The sequence below is a fragment of the Periplaneta americana genome, chromosome 7 (genome assembly GCF_040183065.1).
Source record: "Periplaneta americana isolate PAMFEO1 chromosome 7, P.americana_PAMFEO1_priV1, whole genome shotgun sequence".
In the NCBI taxonomy this organism is placed as follows: Eukaryota; Metazoa; Arthropoda; class Insecta; order Blattodea; family Blattidae; genus Periplaneta; species Periplaneta americana.
This window is the reverse complement of record NC_091123.1, coordinates 15,512,483-15,520,443: the sequence shown is the minus strand read 5'-3', so window position 1 is coordinate 15,520,443 and position 7,961 is coordinate 15,512,483. Positions and strand designations below refer to the sequence as shown.

The 7,961-nt window shown below is 37.8% G+C and overlaps 1 non-coding gene across 1 annotated transcript; it reads left to right on the top strand.

The window, feature by feature from the left end:
* Window positions 1-531: 531 nt before the first annotated feature.
* Window positions 532-604, top strand: TRNAR-UCU (transfer RNA arginine (anticodon UCU)). Its single transcript has one exon. It is a non-coding gene; the product is annotated as a tRNA-Arg (tRNA).
* The last annotated feature ends 7,357 nt before the right edge of the window (window positions 605-7,961 follow it).

The following is a 7,961-nucleotide window of genomic DNA, read 5'->3' as shown; positions in this document are numbered from 1 at the left end:
AGTTCATATCCTTGTTTCTCTTCAAAAGAGACACAAAATTGCTCAAAATCACTTAAGGGGAATGTAGTATAAGTGTGGAGCTTGCGTCCAGAACCAGACAAGTGCATAATTTGAAGAAAATAAATATGTGATATTTATTTTATAATTTTACGGAATTCAATCGATATGTGCATTGATTTTGAGTCAAACTTGGATAAACCCCATACAAAATTACATTTTAAATATGGGCTTTCGGTCAAACCGAACATGCCTAAAGATAACTTTAAAAATAAAATATTAACACATTTTCAGTCAACACCAAACAAATCCTATGTATGTGATCCAATGTATCTGTGAACAGGGAGTCCATCCAGTATTCCCAAGAAGGGCTTGGGATAGGTTACTGTCCTCTACACAACAGATCCATTTAGTATTCCCAAGGGGACCCTGTGGAGCCGAATTCGATCCCCGGTGTTACAGGTAACACAGGGGTTTTCTCTGTGAGCTCTGGTTCCCCTGTGGCATTCGAATAAATCACCATCATCAGAGTCGGCCTGGATAGCTCAGTTGGTATAGCGCTGGCCTTCTGTGCTCGAGGTTGCTGGTTCGATCCCGGTTTCAGGTCGATGGCATTTACGTGTGCCTAAATGCGTCAGGCTTATGTCAGTAGATTTAGTGGCATGTAAAAGAACTCCTGCTGGACAAAATTCCGGTACTCCGGCGACGCTGATATAACCTCGGCAGTTGCGAGCGTCGTTAAATATACCATAAGTTAATTTAAAATTTTCCATCATCAGCTCATCTAATAGAAGTATCGTACGTATGGTACAGTCTGGGCAATAATTCTGTCGATAAATTGGCCTACGTAACTGGCTTCATATAGATGAATAACGAACAGTCAAGTACCCGCCATTAGAGAATAAAATATTAACGCAATAATTTGATCTTAAATTTGAGCTTCGACTGTTTGCTTCAAACAATTTTGCTCTAGAGCAGTAATCGGCATTTCTTGACTCCCGAGTCAACTCCTTAATATACAAACAGGGTGGAGGAGTAAGGCATGATCCCCCTCCACTTAGCCATCACTTGTTCGGTTCAAGTTACGCAGTGCTCAAGTGAAATAGGCCAATAGTAAATGTGTTCCCCTCCTTCTCCTCTTATATCTCCCTCCCACTACCTTCCCCTTTGCTGTGTATTGCCGATTGTATTTTATATGACGTCATCTTTCCCGATCACTGCTCTAGAGTTCGGTTTTTATTTATATAAGTTTAAATTTGTAAGAAATAATTTCCTTTATATTGTTATTCTTTCAGTAAACAAAGTTGTCATGACTAGTACTCCAGAAGTATAGGAAAAATCATTAATAATAAAACACACAAATTATATTAAATATACTACACTCTCAATCATTTCCACAATTCTTATAAATAAGAATCAAGTTGTGAAACATATCAAAATATCAGCCAACTGAGAACATAATCTTTCACGCAATTATAGGGATTCTATGAATCGCCGTGACTTTTTTCTTCTTTTTCGGTTACACTTTTGTGAACACACAGCCCTTTTCCACATGCATTACTTCGGAATAAATTGACTGGAAACATCTACATAATTCAAAAGAAATTGCTTTACATAGTTACTTACATAGACAAGTATGCAATACGCTAAAAACAATTTTTACGATAGGCTATTATAGATGCTGAAGACGTGTGATAGCTACCTTGAAAATCTTGTAATTGATTTTTGTAGCATCACAGTACTATCTATTTTATTATTTTAGTTGGTTACTTAACGACGCTTTATCAAGTACTCAGTTACTTAGCATCGATGAGATTAGTGATAGTGATATGGTATTTGGCGAGGCGAGGCCAAGGATTCGCTATAGATTACCTGACATTCGCCTTACGAGTGGGGAAAGCCTCGGGAAAACCCAACCAGGTAATCAACCCAAGCGGGAATCGAACCCAGGCCGAGCGCAACCCTGGATCGGCAGTCTAGTGTCTTAGCCGACTGCGGTACGCCGGTGGCCGTCACAGTACTTCGTCATATGTTCCATATAATGAGAAAATAAAAACAGTGTGTGAAACAAAGTCCAAAATTTGAAAACACTGCAACGACACATCCAAATACAATGGGTCCGTTCTTATTTTCCAAGAGCAGTAAACTAGCGGGTTGCGAACCACAGATTAAGAACCCTACTCCATCGCGCTCCCTGCCTTCCATTCATAATGGTCGGAGCATTTGGCGCCGTTAAATGTGTTGGGAACAGGATAAAAATTTGTTGGCGGGGACAAAATATACAGGAGCGATGAGGGCAGTAGGAATCCTCCCTCCTGTGCAATGGGCCGAGGGACAAGAGGGGGTAGCTAGGAACATTCAGGCGGTGCAATAGCGTCATCTCCCGTTGACGATCTTTTGACCAATCGCAGTCCAGATTTCTGTAACTACCCTCACATATTATACGGTTAACGTTGTGTAATCTGCAGCCACGTATCTACCAGCAATTTAACTTTATGCTTTGTGAAAGCCTCCCACCCCCTTCCCTCTCACCCTCTTATACATTACCTCCTCAGTGCAACAGCGGTATTAGTCAACTTGTTACTTCTAAAAGAATTATGCACCAATAATTTGAAGTAGAGTGACAGAATATACTCTTTTTTAGTAAGACTTAAATGGAAAACCACGGAAGAGAACTGCAATGTTCGTGAGACAGCTAAGTGGAATTGCTATACCGGGTGTCTCACGAAACTCCCCCAGTGGTTTTAGATCTGGGGAATTTGGAGGCCGCATAATTTGCTCTCTTCGACCATACCTTTTGTTACCAAATGTTCATCCAGATAATCACGGACGTCTGTTGTCCAATGAGGAGGAGCACCATCCTATTGGAACACGATATCCATGTTGTTTTCCTGTTGAATTGTGGTTCGAAAAATTTTTTGAACATGTCGAGGTATGGTCCTGATCGAACTGTTTCCTCTGCGAAGGTAAACGGCTTAAACAGATTATAGCGACTTACAGCTTACCAGATATTAACTTTAGGACTAACCCGTTCCAGTTCATAAGATACTTGTTACTTCTAAAAGAATTATGCACCAATAATTTGAAGTAGAGTGACTGAATATACTCTTTTTTAGTAAGACTTAAATGGAAAACCACGGAAGAGAACTGCAATGTTCGTGAGACAGCTAAGTGGAATTGCTATACCGGGTGTTTCACGAAATCCCAGAGAAAGAAATCGAGTGGTTTCAGATCTGGGGAATTTGGAGGCCGCATAATTGGCTCTCTTCGACCATACCTTTTGTTACCAAATGTTCATCCAGATAATCACGGACGTCTGTTGTCCAATGAGGAGGAGCACCATCCTATTGGAACACGATATCCATGTTGTTTTCCTGTTGAATTGTGGTTCGAAAAATTGTTTCAACATGTCGAAGTATGGTCCTGATCGAACTGTTTCCTCTGCGAAGGTAAATGGCTTAAACAGATTATGGCGACTTACAGCTTACCAGATATTAACTTTAGGACTAATCCGTTCCAGTTCATAAGATACTTGTTACTTCTAAAAGAATTATGCACCAATAATTTGAAGTAGAGTGACAGAATATACTCTTTTTTAGTAAGACTTAAATGGAAAACCACGGAAGAGAACTTCAATGTTCGTGAGACAGCTAAGTGGAATTGCTATACCGGGTGTTTCACGAAATCCCAGAGAAAGAAATCGAGTGGTTTCAGATCTGGGGAATTTGGAGGTCGCATAATTGACCCTCTTCGACCACACCAGTTGTTAACAAATGTTCATCCAGATAATCACGGACGTCTGTTGTCCAATGAGGAGGTGCACCATCCTGTTGGAACACGATATCCATGTTGTTTTCCTGTTGCACTGTGGTTCGAAAAATTTTTTCAACATGTCGAGGTATGGTCCTGATCGAACTGTTTCCTCTGCGAAGGTAAACGGCTTAAACAGATTATGGCGACTTACAGCTTACCAGATATTAACTTTAGGACTAACCCGTTCCAGTTCATAAGATACTTGTTACTTCTAAAAGAATTATGCACCAATAATTTGAAGTAGAGTGACATAGTATACTCTTTTTAGTAAGACTTAAATGGAAAATCACGGAAGAGAACTGCAATGTTCGTGAGACAGCTAAGTGGAATTGCTATACCGGGTGTCTCACGAAACCCAAGAGAAAGAAATTGGGTTGTTTCAGATCTGGGGAATTTGGAGGCCACATAATTGGCTCTTCTCGACCACACCAGTTGTTACCACATGTTCATCCAGATAATCACGGAAGTCTGTTGGAATACGATATCCTTGCTGTTTTCATGTTGAAATTGTTCGAAAAAGTTTTTCAACAAGTCGAGGTATGGTCCTGATCGAACTGTTTCCTCTGCGAAGATAAACGGCTCAAACAGATCATAGCGACTTGCAGCGCACCAGATATTAACTTTAGGACTAGCCCTTTCCAGTTCATATGATACATGCGGATTTTCATGTCTCCATATGATTGCATTATGGGTATTCACTCGCCCACTGATATGGAAGACACATTTTGCTCGTTATTGTGCAATAAACAGCATTTTGTTTATTCGGTCGTTGCTGAGTAACTTCTTTTGTTTCATATGCGGTAACAATGATGATACAAAACTTACGTGCTTCAGTATCACGTTGCAACTGAAATGAATTCTACAGCACCCCCATTATAAATTTTATAGTGATTTTATTTTATGTCTTCCCAAACAGACCAGATTGTATTTTTGAATTCCATCTCTGTTTCTAATGTGACCAGTTTTAGCTATCTTTCATAGGCAATGTTAAGCGACTTTTGACTCATTCTGTAAATGCAAGTTCATTTTAAATTTATTCGTAAATATCCAGTACGAGTAAAATATATGGGCGGAAATTTGCACCCAGATGGACACACTGACTTAAGGACAACAGCGATACAGTAGGGAAGACCGTTGTACCTTTAAACACTTTTCACATTTTATTTTTTTTTAATTGGAAAAAGAAAATTTTAAATGAAAAATGCTTGAAATAATTATTGAAGATTTCTTTACAACTTCCTGTATGTACTTTCCTGTTCTACACATCTATTAAGGATGGAAAAAATAAAATGAAGGGCTATGTAATGTGCTTCTATGGTACAACAGGTTCATGTACCTTGGAACATAGCCTCTCGTGAGTTGGAACACGTGGAATATAGGTGGGAATATAGTTGTAAGAACTGACAATCATATTTAAAATGTATTTGCAATCATAAACTAGAGATTTTATATCCTGGAGGAGCAATAACTGCTTCAACAGCTTTCCTCAAGATATCCGGATCAATTGGGGACCTCTTAACTCCAAACTTACTTCGTGACATGTAGAAGAAAGACAAAAACCAAAAGTATTGTGGACCTTGGAACATGTTCCATGGTACGAGATGTTTTCTGTTCAAAGGGACAAGAGGGTGCACGTTTAAACAAATGTGGCTCCCAAAACTAGAGATTCGAATAAATCATGGAAATTGAAATATGTTATTACTCACCAGATGATGTGGAACGCACTGTACTTGATAGACAGTAACAAATACAATCTGTTTTTGTGTTAGAAAACATATATCAATTAACTAAATGTTTACGTTTGGTACAAAAAAAAATTTATTTTGTCCACAGAACTCACACTTTGCAATAAATCAAACCGAAACTACGTCCAGACCTACTTAGCGACTTTGTCTTCAATCTACTTCAATTTGAGTCTTCTAGATAGTCGCAAAAATTAAAAAGGAAAAAATGTTCAAAGGTACATTATGCTAAAGGTTCAATTTTCTCGAGTGCAGTTGGGCGTTCAAAGAAGCCACAGAACTGCACACGAAGAAGTTGGACGAACTATACAACAGTCTCCCCTATTTTTCTTTTCTTATTTACTATGGACTTTGGAGACTTGTATTTCTGTACAAATCTTGAACTAATTTTTTCTATCATCCTCGCAATTCTTTTCCTGCCGTTAGTAAAATTAAAGTGTAAAAATAATTAATTGCCAATATAACTTAATATAAAATACCAATATTTATTTCGAGCCATATATCAAAACAAATGACGTAGGAATTATTAAATAAAAACGGGGAAAAGATCATTTAGACAGAATTCTGTATGTTAGAAATATTATTGTGTAAGTGAAAGACGAAATAAAATGTTAACAGATTTGCTCAGCAAGTCTAGATTTATTACTAGTCACATATTACAAAATGCTTCATTTTAACTTTTTTTTGCTTATCTACTGTAACACCACGCTCATAAATAAAGGTAAAAGAAACATGGAACTAAAAATATATGTACTAAAATAGAAATAAAACTGTGAAATATGTACGTGTTTGTTTTCAAATATGCAGCAATGGATGCAGTGCATTGTACAAAGCCTGTTTGCTGCGCTCTGTTTTATGCTTTCCACGCTTTATTGCGAAATAGCGTTGCCGCATGGTTTTGATCGCGTACGTTGAGAACACTGATAGCTATTTGTGAATACATACTCAAAGCACGGCCTCATCGAATAGCTACAGTGTTGGTTTTCCACGCCTGAGACCCGACTTCGAAACGTTACTATATAACCCTTCTCGTATAAATATTTGTTTGCTGAAGTACAGTGTGTGAACTGTGATAAACTGAATCATATATTATCTATTCATACAATTTGAAATAATTTTTGTATTATGAATTTCCGTAAAATTTACTTGAAAACGTTTTTTTTTAAATAAATACAGTTAGTGTTAGTATGGAAACTTCGTAAATACTTTCTGTACGTGTATATTGCACATCATACAGTCTGTACCCAAAATTATCCCACAGACTCTGCGAGATGATTCCATACACAAAAATGTTTTAAAAGTTAATATAAACATGTCAAAGTAAGAGCGATACCCAATAATTTTACACACAGCTCATCAGGCTGTGTTGCAGGTATACATTTCAAGGCACAAATGTTCAAACATCTCAAGCATTCGGATTCTGCGGATGTTGTACAAGCTTATTAAATCCGTTGTTACAGAATCTCACACGTCTCCTGCCCAAAAATATATATCTATATGTTGGTATGTCTACTTGTTGGTTTGTCATCTTGTTGGATTGGCTCTTTGTTGCATTGGTTCTTTTTTGGTTTATCCCACTTTTGGTTTGTATTTTTGTTGATCTCTCTTTTTGTGGATTGTCTCTTTGCTAGCATGTCTCTTTGTTGGTTTGTCTCTTTGTTGGATTGGCTCTTTGTTGCATTGGTTCTTTTTTGGTTTATCTCTCTGTTGGTTTGTATTTTTGTTGATCTCTCTTTTTGTGGCTTGTCTCTTTGCCAGCATGTCTCTTTGTGGTTTGTCTCTTTGTTGGATTGGCTCTTTGTTGCATTTGTTCTCTGTTGGTTTGTCTTTTTGTTGGTCTCTCTTTTTATGGCGTGTCTCTTTGCTAGTATGTCTCTTTGTTGGTTTGTCTCTTTGTTGGATTGGCTCTTCGTTGCATTTGTTCTTTGTTGGTTTATCTCTCTGTTGGTTTGTCTTGTTGTTGGTCTCTCTTTTTGTGGCTGTCTCTTTGCTAGTAGGCTATGTCTCTTTGTTGATTTGTCTCTTTGTTGCATTGGTTCTTTGTTGGGTTATCTCTCTGTTGGTTTGTCTTTTTGTTGATCTCTCTTTTTGTGGCTTGTTTCTTTGCTAATATGTTTATTTGTTGGTTTGTTTCTTTCTTGGTTTGCTTCTCTGTCTCCTTGGCTTTTTGTCGATTTATTTCTTTGAAGGTTTATTTTTCTGTCCATTTGTTTCTTTGTTAGTTTTGTTCTTTGTTGATCAAGCTCTTCATTCATCTGGCTCTTTAACGGTTTGTCTTGCCGTCGAATTGTCTTTTTATCGGTTTGTCTCTTTGTTGATCTAACTCTTCATTGATCTGCCTCTTTGTCTGTTTTTCTTGCCGTTGGTTTATATCTTTGTTGGCCTGGCTCTTTTGTCGGTTTGGCTTTT